This window comes from Pipistrellus hanaki (assembly GCF_964339955.1).
Source record: "Pipistrellus hanaki genome assembly, chromosome: 8".
NCBI lineage: Eukaryota > Metazoa > Chordata > Mammalia > Chiroptera > Vespertilionidae > Pipistrellus > Pipistrellus hanaki.
Window position 1 is genome coordinate 77,306,438 of NC_140510.1, and position 15,807 is coordinate 77,322,244.

Genomic DNA, 15,807 nt, shown 5'->3' on the forward strand with positions numbered 1-15,807 from the left:
AAAATTTCTGATGGGGCAGTCTCTTAAATTTGATAAACAAATTATTTACCGATGGCTTGAGAAAAACATAAAAAGGGGGAAATGGTCATTTATTTAAGAAATCACAGAACTGCAGCCAGGGCTTTCCAGCAGGTTCCGTTTGCCATGGCTAGACAAGAGAGCTGATTTGTTTTAAACCAAGCTTCTGTTTATTTAAGGTTGAGACAAATGACTAATGTTTCTGCAAATATTCCAATGTAAAATTAAGATGGAGAAATACTGTCTACCATTGTTTTGCCCCCTCTCTGTATTCTGGGAGATGCAATCCATTTCTGAGAAAATCAGAAAACACCACTTTCCTAGAGTGGTGCATTATAACCGCTCCACCAGACAAGCAATTTCATGTGTGTGCTGACATCCCCCTTCCCCGTGCAGTCTCTCACAATAAAAGGCAAACAACAGAGAAATGCCATGTTTATACGTGAAATATTGTTCCAGCGCTAGGCATCCCTCCCTGACAAGGAAAGGAAGAGCTTAGCCATTTTACTACGTTTCCCCCATCTTCTTGGTCAGAGCATGCAAAGAACGGTAATTAAGTATATGTGTTGTGTGTTGATTATGTAAAATCATTCCAGAGGCGACTGGTTTTATTTTGAATAGAGTTAATGAAATGAAAGCTTGTAGGAGGGAGAATGACAATCAAGCAGAAGAGTCTTGTTGAATATTATCTTTGCACCTGGCCAACAGAATGCATAATTTATATCAACTTAGTACTGTTCATAAGGTAACCAAACAACTGATTTGACTAAGCTTTAATTTTCTGAATTTGTTAGTGGTTTGGAATTAAGGAGAAAATCACCAACAATTTTAAAGGGTAAGCTGTGTTTTCACATGTTACTTTCCTACCCTCCTCAAGCCTATCCCACATTTTAAATCTGAATTCCCTACTCTTCACTCTTCACTTACAATTTTTAGTTATATACTTAAAATGCTCATTAGATAAATGTCTCTCTCCCACTTCCATGGACTAATGGACTACAGATGGGAAACACAAGCTAAGCTAGCTTGGTGCTGGACTGGATCCGGCTTCCACATGGAAAGGAAACTCTGGATGCTAGCTCTGATATTAGCTCTACTGCAGCCCCAGCTACACTTCTCCTATGACTGCATTAAGGCAGTGGTCGGCAAACTCATTAGTCAACAGAGCCAAATAGCAACAGTACAACGATTGAAATTTCTTTTGAGAGCCAATTTTTTAAACCTTAAACTTCTAACGCCACTTCTTCAAAATAGACTCGCCCAGGCCACGGTATTTTGTGGAAGAGCCACACTCAAGGGGCCAAAAAGCTGCATGTGGCTCAAGAGCCGCAGTTTGCTGACCACGGCATTAAGGGGAATGGGGCTTGGAAACCAAGGGGCATAATTCCATGAAATAAAGCTTTCTACCATAGCTCATCTTCCTCCAGAAATGCTTATCCAGCAGTACCCAAATAACCCCACTTCACCTGCAGCCAGGGAAGACCAGCCTCTCTAATATCCTGTTAACACCACCATGCTGTACTCCAGAGCCTACCACAGTTTCTGGCAAAGAGCAGGCCTCAATAATATCCACTGACTAGTGGAAAGACAGTTCGGTGGGCTTTGATAAAAGGCATTCATGCTGATGGCATCTCAACAATAACCAATATTTCGTTCTGTCTGAGAAGGCAAAGGTGAGCTTGAGAAGTTCTTAATTATCATCAACTCCATTCATTCCTGTGTTCAGAACCTCTTCTTGTGAAAGGTGTTAAGAGAAGGCTGATTACCTAGGAAAGCCAGTCTCACTCCTGAGAGGTGTTAAATTTGTTCAGCCACTTCATTAGACCAGGATTTCTGATTGACAGGGAAGATGGTGGAGAATTTTCTTCAAATGGTTATTAAGGGCAAACTAGTTTCCTGTGAACCATATGGTTGTCTAATCATGTATTGCTTATAATTAAGACCAGCTCACCTATCTACGTTAAGAAGGAAGCAAACACCAAGCACACCTAATTACATAATATCATTTAGCACATTACGGTAGCACCTCACATTTCCTGAGGACTTGTTAAGTACCTAAGCAACTTTACATGCATTTCTCACAGCTAATTCTCAAAACAATCCTGTGAGGTACTATTATTTACCATCCTATTTCTATGAGGGTAAGAGGTTGGGCAATTAGTAAAAGTGGTAAAGTCCAGGCATGGCTTCTGGGCCTGTCTGACTTCAGATGCTTCTTTCTTAACCTTTGTTCACAACCTCCCTGTTAATGTGTTTATCTCCCTCGCTAAATGGTGAAAGCCTCAAAGGCAGCTACTGTTTTACTCACCCTCATATCTCAACTACAGAGCAGAGCACAGGAAATGCAATAGATGCTCAATAAAATTGTAGTGCATGAAGGAGGAAGTGCTTTCTCCATATCAAAGCTATAGGCTTGCTATAGTTTAATGGTAAATAGAGTTAACTATGCCATAAACCACCAAAAAAAACTTTCTTGTGAGGGGGGGATGAGGACAAATATGTGATATCTTAATTGATAAAGAAATTTTAAAAAATAATATTTAATTAAAAAACTATATATGTGTGTGTATATATATATATATATATATATATATATACTTTTTTTTAAAAAAGAAAACTTTTGGAGGATGATGGAATTGTACATCTTGATTGTAGTAGAGGTTACACAACTGTATGCATTTGTTCAGACTCATGCAAGAGCTAAGCAGAATGAATTTCCTGAGAGTGAATAAATCTGACATTAATTTAAAAAAAAAAAAGAGGGGGAAAAAAAGAAAACTTTCTTGTGAGAATTAAAGAAGTCATATCTATAAGAACTTTCTTTTAGGTCCGATGGCCTGACTTTCTGTACAATTATTCTTCATGCATTTATCACAGTGAGGATAATTTAGTCCTATGGCAATCCAGCCCCACGCATATTTATTAGCCTGGGCTTGGATTCTCTTTTTCAGGCTGCCAAGTTGCATACACCACCTTTCAAAATCCTTCTCCATGAAGCCCTCCCTTCCCCCCAACCCCCCACCCCCATTTAAAAAAAAAGTTCAGTAAAAAGTATTTCTGGAGCTTCCAGAAGGTGAATGATAAGTTGGGGCACCAAGACCATACGGTGTATGCCAGAGCTCTGGCTCCTTGCCTTGACGCTGGGTGGAAAGAACTTTGGGATGAAGGGAGGATAGTGGGCTGGAGCATTCTCTTATGATTTTCTTTGGTATGGGAGACCCAAAATGCAGGGCTGTTTTTGCCCCGATGTTTTAGTGGAAGCCATGCTTTATATTTGCACTTGCATGCTCTCCTTACCCCCCCCCTCTCCTGACAGAGGTCAAAGGCTCTTCTGGGCTCCTCAGGCCAAGAAGGACTTCTCCTGGGGACACCCTATCCGTTGCTCAGTCAAGTCCAGATATTTTCCTCCTACTTGACTTAGGATGGGACACCAACGCCCACCTCTCTCCCTGTTTCACCTCCCCCAGGAACTGTTAGCTTGCCCACTTCTGTCCTCCCTTTTCTGAACTCCATATTCTGTAGAAACCGCACCTTTTTAAATCTTTTTAGTGTAAAAGCTCAATTCTGACCCCCACAGAGCACAACTCTAAGCTCACTTAGGACAAGAATCTCCATTAAAACCCTCATGCCTCCTTCCACCACACTGGCTGAGGGCTCAGTCAACATTTGCTGGACTGAATGTGACACATGAAGATGGCTTCTCTTAGTCAATGAGAAACAACCTCTCTTCCCCCCGCAAAACAAAAAAGAACGGACTTCCAGACAAGGAACGACATAGCCCGACGGCCCTCTCCTCCCTTTGCTTAAACGTGGAGGCGAACACTGAGGTTTGTAAAACAGGACAAAGCAAAATGTCAGCCATACAGAAGCTCTAAGATGCCTTATTTATCTGATTTCAGGATCCCTGCGTCACAAGCCAGGTCTTTAGGTGCATTCGCCCTGCAGAGAGCGGCTGGAGGAATGCAGGGTTTCATACACGCAGCCTGACATGGGCCAGCGGATTGTTTGCTGAACAAGGGGCCACTGTGACCAGGGCTGGATGCTGGCTCTCCCGGGGGTCAGTTTGCTTCACACAAGAAACCCACAGGCAAAGCCAGGCCTCCTTTAACCCCTGCCCTGCCACCCTCAAGCTAATCATTGACCAATAATATTCTCTCGCCTCAAACGAAGACTGCATCATTTCCAGTAAAATGTGGTGCCTGAATCACATGCCATTTGTTCCTATTGACACCATTTTCTTTAACAATGAAGAGACCCCCCCCCCCCATGTTATTTGAATAGCAGCGGCATCATCAGAGCATACTATGATAATTGAGTATAAAAAAAATAAAGTCTGAATAAAAAAGTGTGCCTCACTAAACGTTTATTAGATACCCACTGCATTTGCTAAGTGCCCATTACGTATTTCACATTGAGCATTGACTTAATAAGCAGTAATTAAAAAGATGGTAGGGGGAATGAAAATGTAGAGGAAATCTAACCTACTAGGAAAGGAAACTGAGGTCCTGAGAATTGGTTCCTTTTTAAGGCATGAGACAAGTCCGAGGCAGAGTTGAATCAGAGCTCTGGAGACAGATAAAATCAAAACAGCAACTCTGAAATATTGTGCAACCATAGATTTGAGACATAGTTGGCAACTGTCCAATATCAAAGAATGTTATGTTAGTAATCTTCATTTAACTAGTCTTTTTTTAACCTTTAAATTTTTTATACTATCAGCTTTTATTATTAATTTTTTATACTATCAGTTTTTTTAATTAATTTCATTAAAAGTTTTATTTGAGGTATAAACCTTTACTAAAATTAACATCACCAAAGAAACCAGGTGAATTAGAACTGGAGTCCAGACCAGATTGAAAGACTTAACTTTATGTGGTATATATGAAAATTGAGACCTGAAGAAAAAGAATAGGTAAAAAAAAAAAGTTTTTTTTAATGATCTGTAACACATTGTTTAATGACAGGAAAATCATGTTCAAAAATCAGAGAAGCAACATGGATACTGGTTACATTTATACTTCAATGCCAATGAGTTGCCAGTTTTTTTGGTTTTTTTTCTTCATTTTTTTTGTTAAGGTATTATATGTGTACATATCTTACCTTTGCGCCCCCCCCCCACTCCCATACATACCCTCCCTCCCCAGAGTTTTACATCCATTGGTTATGCTTATATGCATGCATACAAGTCCTTCGGTTGATCTCTTATCTCCCCCATATCTCCCTGTCCTCCCCGCTGTAATTTGACAATCTGCTTGTTGCTTTACTGTCCCTGTATCTATCTTTTTGTTCATCATTTTATAATATTCCTTATTATCCATAAAATTTTTAATATTATAAAGTTTCTTATTTATAAAAGCAATGGACTATTAGAGAAAGTTTGGCAGAGGGGGTGAGGGGGGGGAGAAAGGATATATCTCCTGAAGGGGTCCATCATATACCACTGCGGCATAAAAATTATTTTGAGCAGAAAGCATTTGAGGTCCCAGAGAAACTCAACTGTCATAAATCTCTTCCCTGGGAGTAACCAGGGAAGACTGGCTCTGATCACCAGAGATAAGATAAACCTCGCCTAAACAGACATGTCACAAAACTTGCCCACCTCTAAGGACTCATTTGAGTTTTGTTTCCCCATAAATACTTTCTCCCTCCCCTTTTCTTTTTAAGAAGTCACTTGTATTCCTGTAACTGCCTTTTCCCCCTTTCTTTTCTGCTACTAAGATGGTTTATAAGCCCTAAATTCTAGCCCTCCCTTTAGTCACATTTTTCTGTGAATGCATCTATGTACAGTAATAAAACTATGCACCCCTACGTTCATAGCAGCACAATTTACAACAGCTAAGATTTGGAAACAGCCTAAGTGCCCATCAGCATATGAGTGGATTAAAAAACGTTGATACATCTACACATGGAATACTATGCTGCTATAAAGAAGAAGGAACTTTTACCATTTGCAACAGCATGGATGGAACTGGAGAGCATTATGATAAGCGAAATAAGGAGAAAGATAAATATCACATGATATTTATGTGGGATATAATGATCAACATAATTTGATGAACAAGAATAGATCCAGAGACAAATTGCAGGGGAGGGGCAGGAGGCAGTTAGAGAGCAACCAAAGGACTTATAAGCATGTATATTAACATAACCAATGGACACAGACACTGGGGCTGTGGGGGCTTGACTGGGGTGGGAATAGCTGGGTCTGTGTGTGTGTGTCGGTGGGGAGGGGGTCAATTGGGGAAAATGGAGACTTATATAAAACTTTAGACAATAAAAAAATAAAATAAATAAAACTATGTGATTAAATTTGTGTTTTCTCTTATGAATCTAACTTTTGTCAGCTTAATTCACAGGACCTCAGGAACCACACCTAATAGGATAGAGGAAAAGTCTTCCTTCCTGACACAACAATCAGTTCAACACAACTATTTTCAATTTTGCCTATTTCCTACAATTGTTTCAACTGTGTTTACTTTTTACATCATTCCAATCATCATTAACATCCATCTATCTATATATCTATCCATCTATCCATCTATCTATATATATACAGATGGATGTTACTGATGATTAACATATATAATGATAATTAACATATATAAATAAAGGGGTAATATGCAAATTAGCTGGGACACTATAACAGGCTCAGGAGGAGGCTGCATGCACAAATGGACAGAAGGGGACTGTGTGCTGCCCCCAGCCCCAGTGGCCACGGTGCAGCTGAGGCTCAGGGTGGGCCCGGAGCAGAGACACAACACACAGGAGGGCTGCCCCTTCTGGGAGACATGGAGCAGAGGAAACACCTTTTCTTACCACTCATTGGCTAAGCTCCCTGTACGTCACTCACAGTGTTCTTGGTAACTTGGGAAAGAAGGATCCAGAAAGGTGATCTAGGATTTTTCTACCTTACTCCTGGAGGAAAAAACAGAGGCCCACTGCTGGAAGGGCTATGAAATGTCATATCCTGCCCTAGCCGGTTTGACTCAGTGGATAATGCCTCGGCCTGCTGACAGCAGGGTTCGGGTTCTATTCCAATCAAGGGCATGTACCTAGGTTGCAGGCTCCTCCCTGGCCAGGGCCCAGGTCAGGGCTCTTGCAGGAGGCAACCAATAGAAGTGTCCCTCTTTCTGATGTTTCTCTCTGTCTTTCCCTCTCCCTTCCACACTCTCTAAAAATCAAATGAAAAAATATCCTCAGGTGAGGATATTAAAAAAGTTAGAAAGAAAGAAAGAAAGGAAGAAAGAAAGAAAGGAAGGAAGGAGGGAAGGAAGGAAGGAAGGAAGGAAGGAAGGAAGGAAGGAAGGAAGGAAGGAAGAAAGGAAGGAAGAAAGAAAGGTCATATCCTATGAAAGAGACATCTTGAAAATGCCTAAAGAAAGTTGTCATTTTTGTGTGTGTGTGTGTGTGTGTGTGTGTGTGGTGAAGGGACTGGAGTCCGTGTTGATGAAAACACCTTGGTGGCTGCGGTGGCCTGCGGTGGCAGCAGCAGAGGGGTGATGGGGATGGCACCTTCGCCTGATCAGCCAGTTGCCTCCCGAAGAGGTAGGCCAGACTGCGGCTAAGCAAGCCTAAGCCGTCAGTAGGACATCCCATGAGGGTTCCCAGACTATGAGAGGGGCAGGCTGGGCTGAGGGGAACCCCTCTACATAAATTTCATGCACTGGGCCTCTAGTTTTAATATAAGCACCCATCCCCAATGCCACATAACCTTTCAAATGATGATTTCCACCAAAACCGGTTTGGCTCAGTGGATAGAGCATCGGCCTGGGGACTCAAGGGTCCCGGGTTCAATTCTGGTCAAGGGCATGTACCTTGGTTGCAGGCACATCCCCAGTATGCGGTGTGCAAGAGGCAGCTGATTAATGATTCTCTCTCATCAATGTTTCTAACTCTCTATCCCTCTCTCTTCCTCTCTGTAAAAAAAAAAAAAATCAATAAAATATATATTTAAAAAAAAAATGATTTCCTAATGACTGCAATATACTTCATTGAGATTATACATAAAAAGTTCCTTAACTAGCCTTCTACTGTTGGATATTTAGGTTTCTTCTAATTTTTTTTAAAGTTATAAACAACTTGGGGGGAAAAATCTTTGACCATAAAGCTTTCCTCCTTTTAACATTATTCTATAAGTTAGCTCCCAGTGCTGTGGCCTCTGAAAAGGGAATGGTGGGTTAAGTATCTATCTCAGGAAGATGGCAATTAGCAGTAAAGTAACAAAGGAAATGTAGGACCTTCTTTATTTTTAATTTTTTTATTTTTATTTTTATTTTTTAATTTTATTGATTATGGTATCACATAATTGTCCTCATCCCCCCTTCCCCCCCCCCCCCCAAGGACCTTCTTTTATAAACTAAATAAATCTCAGGTAAAATGATAAAGAAAGACCACACACACACACAAAAAACAAAAAAACAAAAAAAACCATTTTGTGTCTGGAAGATGTGCAAACATGATGAGGTAATTTGAATCCCAGAGAAAGGTCCCTTGGCCTTTTCCCCCACAAAACAAATAAAAAATAATAATAGTGGATTAATTTAGCAACAAGTTTGTGGAAGACTGGGCGAATGGGTTTGCTTTAAGTGAAAAGGGCCAATTTAAGAGTTATTGCTGATGAAAGTTCCATTATCAACCCTTCATTTGGTTTTCATTAGCCTTCATTTGGAGAAAATGATAAACCATTAGACAGAAAGCAATTGCTGCTCGCAGTTATCTGACCACCAGAGGAACAATCGAGTTAGCCGAGCCTTTCCCCCAGCTACTCCTCTGCATTTAGCCATTATCCTCCATTAGGAGGGCCCAGGTAGCAGCCCTTCGAACAGGCAATCGATTAGGAGATTTCAAGTAGCAACAACAAAGAAAAGTTTGTTGTGAAGAGCCACAAGCGTATTCATCTTTGAAAAGAGAGGGGGAAAACACACACACACACACACACACTACGTTACAACTCAATTTAGAACTTTTTCTTACCTTGTGATCTAAGGAGGGAAAATCAATTTTCATTTCAGAGCACCATTTCCCCCTATTAGATTTCTCTACAGTGGGCTTTCCAGAAATGATGCTTGATTATTTCTGAGTCACAACTACTTAAAATCCACATTTATGAACCATTTCCTAGTTAAAAGCTGAGGAAATTTCAGCAAGTTCTTTGTGCCCTTATGTTCCCTCTCTTTTAGGAGTTTAGATCTAATCAGCAGCTGTAGCAAAGCCTGTTATGATCTTCCCTCAACCCCTCTATCAGGACCAAGAATCTGAACCTTCACCTAAAGTGTTTCATAAACTATCAGGAGTCCCTTTGTCTTCACTTTTTTTTTTTTTCTTTCCTTTTCTCTCTCTTTCTTTCTTTTTGATTGCCAGCTGGTAGCTAATCCGAATACTGTTTTAGACATAAATGGTCTGCAGGAATCCTTCTCTGGTCAGCTGCAAATGCATCCCTCGGAAAACAAACAAGAAGCACTTACCAGTTAATTTTCTGAAAGCAGTGGCGCTATTGTGATGCCTGGGTGTGACCTCCCTGCTGCAGACTGAAACGCAGGGTGGTTTTCAGAACTGCTACATTGGGTGTACTCTTTCCCTGCTTCCTCATTTGGCTTTTAGCTGGCTTTTTGGAATGACCCTGTGGAGGAGAATGATGCTGGGCTTCCTCTGACAGTGGTCCTTCCCTTCCTCCTCCACCCTCCATAAAAATGCACCCTGCTTTCCCGGAGGAAAGTAAGCAATGAGCATACTGCCCCAATTAATTCTTTTGCTCAGCCTCTGTGTGTGTGTGTGTGTGTGTGTGTGTGTGTGTGTGTGTGTGACTGAGGTTTGTTTTTTTGAATGGAATCATCGCCATTGGCTGCAGTGCCGCGGGCTGGGGGAGGCACCCAGGCCTCCTTTGTTTGGGTGGGCTGGAGCCTAGGAAAAGTCAAATTAAATCTCATTTCAACAATGGAATGAAAAGAACCTTGGAAATGTCAAAGGAGAGCTCTTCAAACGCCCTGGGTTTCAGGGTGTTTCTGAGAGGGAAGAGAATTGCAATCACAGTGTCAGTTAGGCGAGCATGTGTGTGTGTGTGTGTGTGTGTGTGTGTGTGTGTGTGAATTTTTTATTTTTTTTTTAACTGAAGCAGGTTGAGAGACAGCTTGCCAGGCTCTGAGGAAATTAAAGGTTGGATTTTTATCTCTCATCTCCCTCGTGGGCCTGGCAGATATGGGCTCGTCTGTGTATCTGCCACAGGACTCATAATTCAGAAATTCTAGGGCGGGCTTTGGGGGGGCAGGGGGAGCAGGGGGGGAGTGGCGGGGGCGGGGGGGGGGGGCGGAGTGGTGAAGGTGAGCAGGGCTTGATGTGGTTAGCTCCCCTCTGCAGGGCTAACGTGATTATCTGGGGAAGGTCTAGCATCAGCTTGACCATGTGCTATTGGAAATCGAATGTTATTAGGTCCTGAAACATGGGTGGGCCGCCTAATTGAGCCCGGCTTGAGGAGCACACGGCTCTGTGTCTGCCTGCTGTGCGAGGCTGCGGGGGCGCCGGGTGCCGCCCCGAGTATCGCCTCTTTGGCAGAAGGATCTTTTTGAGCTGATTATTTCTGAAGACACGGCAGACCCTGAAGAAGCTCTGGAAACAGTCAGGAGTTACCCTTTTGTGAGGGGGGGGAAAAATCTACATTTATGAGAGACATTTACATTAGAAAAGGGGCCTGTATCAGGAAGACAGCTACTACTACTGGAGATCATTTTTTCATCCGAGAGGCTTATCTGCCAGTCAGGGCGACCTTTGTCTCCCTAACATTTCCTCTTCTCACCTTCCTGAGAATTACCTTCCCCTCCTCTAAATCCCAGACCTATCCCTTTCCTTAGCTCGGGATCCCATATAATCCTCAATCTTCTGGCCGCCATGTGAGGCTGATATCTTAGTGGGTCGCCTGAATGCACGTAAATTAAAGTGGTTTTGTGTCCCCCTCCCGCCTTCCTGGCCATGTCTTTTTACACGGGGTCTTAGCCAAGAACAATGAAACGTGGAGGGAACAAGTCCGTTCCTCCCCTCCAACACCAAGTCCAGGAAATGTGAAGAGGTATTCACTGTGCAGTGGGGAAGGGTGGAGGGGGAGCAGGTCGGAATAACCCTGGGGGGCGCCTTTTCAAACTCCAAATTTCCCCCTGCCTATAAGAATGTACTCCTCACATTTCCCCTTGATTCCACAGGAGTAACCACTATGAATAGTCCTGGCATATCTCTTTTCAGTATGATCCCAGCATAGACGTGCTGGTTGAAGGAGGTAGCAAATAGCAGAGCTCTTTGCTGCCAAGTCCTACCTGGCCACCAGCTCCTACCGCTCTGCATCAGCCATGTTTGCTGCTAGTTAATTATACTCTACCTTCTGCAATCACACAAAAGCACAGTTTCCCCCACAAAAGACATTTTTGAGAAGAATTTTAAGTTTTGGTTACTTTACATGGCTTCCAGTTCATTTTTTGGCGGTAGAGCGGCAAGCATTGAGGAGCAAAGGATAGAGGAAGATGAGAAATGGCATTTGGCAAACAGTGCCTAGGTGCTAAGCATAGTTGAAGCACAGTACACACCGAAACTCAAGGAAGCGTATACGTTTTTATGTTTTCACTAACCCCCTAAAACAATAGAGTTGAAACATGATTACTTACCTTTGAAATTGGTCCGAAAAACTCAGGAACAGTAAATAAAATATCTCAGCTGCACATTTGCGGAGCTCCCCTAAGATGTGTGCATATATATTATTATTTGGTCCATTATGCAAAAATAGTTGAAGCTGAAGGGCCATCCTTTGTGCAGCGAGAGCTGTGGACATCAGCCAGGCTGTTGGGTGGTGCATTGGTTACACTGGTGAGTCAGTTCATTGGCGATCTAGTAAGATGGCCTCTACTGCACGTTGCAGAGTTGGAGCTCAGTCCCAGGCACTGACTCTACACACCACTTTTATAGCACATAGACATGCTATTCAGGAAACGAGATAACAAGAAGGGGTCCGTGGGATCTTGTGCTCTGTGTGGTGGGTGTGCCCTGAGGGGTCCAGGAAAGGAGATTACGCTGACATTTCCAGTGCAATGTTATCTTGGACACAAAAAAGGCAATAGACAGGGCCCCCTTAAGGTAGAGATTGACCTTTGTAAGGTCTGGGACTAGACTTGACTATCACCATAACTCACTTTTAGTTAAAAATGATGTTCAACTTGGCTGGTGTGGTTCAGTGGTTGAGCATCAACCTATGAACCAGGTATTCATGGTTTGGTTCCTGATCAGGGGTTTTGGGGTCCACGATCCCCAGCAGGGGGCTTGCAGGAGGCAGACAATCAATGATTCTTATCATTGATGTTTCTATCTCTCCCTCTCCCTTCCCCTGAAATTGGTAAAAAATTATTTTTTAAAAAAGATACAGTATTTGTATTAAAATAATAATAATGATAACCCTATGTAATAAAGAGGTAATATGCAAATTGACCATCACAGCCTCACAAGATAGCTGCCTACGACCAGGCCAGCCAGCAGGGAGGTTAGTGAGGGATGACCAAATGACTGAACAAGCAGGCAGGGAGGGGGGCAGTTAGGGGTGACCAGGCAGGCAGGCAGGCAGGTGGGCAATTAGGAGCCAGCGGGTCCAGGATTGTGAGAGGGATGTTGGGGATCAGGCCTAAACCTGTAGTCAGACATTCCCCGTGGGTTCTGAATTGGAGGGAATGCAGGCTGAGCTGAGTGGACACCCCCCACCACACACACACACACACACACACACACAAATTTCATGCACCGGGCCGCTAGTAATAATAATTGTGTTCAGATGCTCCTGTGTGGTTGGTTACTTTCAGTCTCTGTGTTTGTGTGGCCCACCCTGCTGGCTTCCTCTGAACTTGTCAGACTTGGTATGTGGCCCCTTTTTATCCCCACTGCCCCCTTTTGGTCATAAATCAATCCAAAGGATGCATTAACATCTGACCCTCTTGATTGGATAATGTGGTCACACAGTACTAGGAACGCTTATTCTTAGGAAGTTTCTCTTCTCCCACCCCTTCATTAGTTGTTTATTGTTTCACCATTTCCCCAACCAGGCCCCCAATTTAAAAAAAAAATATTTTATTGATTTTTTACAGAAAGGAAGAGAGAGGGATAGAGAGTTAGAAACATTGATGAGAAGAAACATTGATCACCTGCCTCCTGCACACCCCCTAATGTGGATGTGCCCACAACAAGGTACATACCCTTGACCGGAATCGAACCTAGGACCCTTCAGTCCGCAGGCCGACACTCTATCCCACATGTGTCAAACACAAGGCCCGCGGGCCAAATCCAGCCCGCCAGGCCTTGCAATGTGGCCCGCACCGCGCTGTCATCACTGCACTCCGCTGTCAGTTTATGACATTGTCAGTTTATGACTGTTCAGTAAACCATTCGGCCTGCAATTTAGGCTGGATTTTAGATTTTGGCCCCTTCTCTGATTGAGTTCGACACCCCTACCTATCCACTGAGCCAAACCGGCTTTCGGCCTTTTTCCTACTTTGATTTGCTCTCCTCTCCCTTAGCTTCAGAATCAGAATCAGGTGTGTGTGTGTGTGTGTGTGTGTGTGTGTGTGTGCACGCGCGCACGTGCTTCTGATTTATCTCTCTCACGTGAATGTAGAAACTCAGCAATAAGGTCAGGGAATTCAGGTTGCATTCCTAGAAGTCTTAGTGTCATCATCTGTCTTGCTGAAATGGTGGACTGCTGGGATAGGGTAAGAACATAACCTTAGAGGGAAAAGTCAAACCTGTCTGATGTCTTTTTGCATCTAAGATAACAGACCTTTGAAATGTCAGAGTAATCTCATTTTCCAGAATGTCCAGGGCACACCCACTGCACCAGAGCCTGAGATGACACAGAACCCCTCGTTGTTACCTTGTTCCCCAAATACCATCTTTCTGGGCTGTCAGCTATGAACCGTACTGTGCCCGCCGATGTGAAATAAGTACGTGTCTCTTTGCTTTACGTTGCGTCCAGTCCTAGAGATCCTCCCCTTTGCTTTTTCCTGCCCCCTTCATCTATTGCGCAGAAGACAGAAGGAAACTAGGTAGACAGGGATGGCAACGGGGAGAGGAAACAGAACCCAGGAACCAACTGGGGAGAGTTACTAAGGCAACCCAGATGGTCAGAGAAAGAAGGGCACACAGGAGACATCAACTTTAAAATGCATGTATGTTGTTGCTAAGACAAGCAGCTTACAGAGATAACTAGTCACAAGGCAGTGAGGCATATCACAAGAATGTTTCTAAGGCAAGATTCTTTGACAGAACCAATCAGGAGCTAGCAAGACATGATTCTGCCCCTAGACAAAACACACACACACACACACACACACACACACTCCCTCTCTCTCTCTCTCTCTCTCTCTCTCTCTCTCTCTCTCTCTCTCTCTCTTTCTCCCTTCCCCCCTCCCCTCCCCAATCCAGGCGGCAACAGAGAATGGACACTCTGGACACCGGCCTGCTTCTGGAACCCCAGCTGCACCTTTTCCAGGACCAGCTTCTCTCAATAAGCTTCTGCCATTTTTTTCTACAAATTCATTCATCGATTTTGCGAGGCAAAGAACTCAGACCTGAACCCCACATGTTGCTTTCACTACCACCCATGGATTTCATGTGACCCTCCTGAGGTCTCCTCCTTTTATTCTAGTCTATCAAATAAGCTGCAAAACCGACATTCTCTGGTGCGTTTTCTCAACCCCCTGAGAATTTGCCTCTGAGGTTTGCACGTGTCTTGCGTCAGCATATTTACTTCTGTTAATGGTCCTTTCTAATCTTTTTATTGTTGCTGTTTGTACAAAAGAGAGGAAAAAAAAACACCCATCCTAGCACACAACCACTGGAAGAGACAGAATACCTCCAAAGGGGCCGATTTTAAAGGAAAGAGACCGATCTGTGAAGAGTGGACAGACAGACCTTCCTGCTTCCCATTTGTTTCCTCTTTTCAGGCCAGGAGGCGCCTGTCCCCTGGTGTGTACGTGCCTTTCTCAGGCCTGTTTCTTCACGGGAAGCAGGCATAGAGATTAGACTTCGGGGCCTTGACTGGGTGGGACAGGAACATTGAGGCCGGACACAAGCAAAGCTTCTCTTAGGCCCTGAAACTGGACGCCCAAGCGGAGACTCGGTGGCCCTGGGAGGTCACGTGGAGGAGCCATGCCAACCTGGCCATAAAGGGCAGCATTCATGCCTTTTAAACCAGAGGCTTCTGAAAGGCCACTGAGGACAAAGCCCTTTCCACATTCTTGCCGTTAATTCTGCAATGGCCCCTGCAGGAACCGAGCCTCGAGGATGCTGAGTAAATATGCTGGAGGATTTAGCTCTACATCTTTTTAATTAAGATACACAAAGCTCTAATTACCTGCAGAAATGTCGGGAACAGCTTCTATTGTTATCTCTAATTTGAATAAACCTTCCCTTTTAATATGCCAAATGCCAAATCAAATGAGGTCCAAATAGGAGGATTTAGCCTGGTTTTCTTCACGAAACCTCAGATGCTCAGGGCCCGGAAGCTTTTGGAAGGCAAAGAAAAACACTCACCTCTGGAAAGGTGCCTGTGGCGGCGGCCGCGAGGAGGGACGTGGGCAGAAGCCTCGAGCTCTGCTCTCTGGATCTTGGTGGCTAATAACTTCTCTGGGAAGACTGGTGGCAGCTACCCAGAGTCTTGGGAAAATTATTCCCTCTTTTTTTTTTTTTTGGTAACCGAGGGAGGCCAATAATCTCAATTTACTGCTCCAGCAAAAGAAACGCAGTTTGCCAGTGGTTAAATGAATCTGGTGT

The 15,807-nt window shown here is 43.6% G+C and overlaps 1 protein-coding gene across 6 annotated transcripts in view; it reads right to left on the minus strand.

The window, feature by feature from the left end:
* Positions 1-15,702, minus strand: part of CMKLR2 (chemerin chemokine-like receptor 2) — a 52,118-nt gene extending 36,416 nt beyond the window's left edge. For 5 of the 6 annotated variants that reach the window (XM_084892924.1, XM_084892923.1, XM_084892922.1 and 2 more), the window contains exon 1: positions 15,568-15,702. The gene's annotated coding sequence lies outside the window, so the exon portion shown is untranslated. Of the gene's footprint in view, positions 1-11,674; positions 11,734-15,567 lie in introns of those variants that run through there. The other variant, XR_014795800.1, reaches the window with a different exon arrangement.
* Between the last annotated feature and the right edge of the window lie 105 nt (positions 15,703-15,807).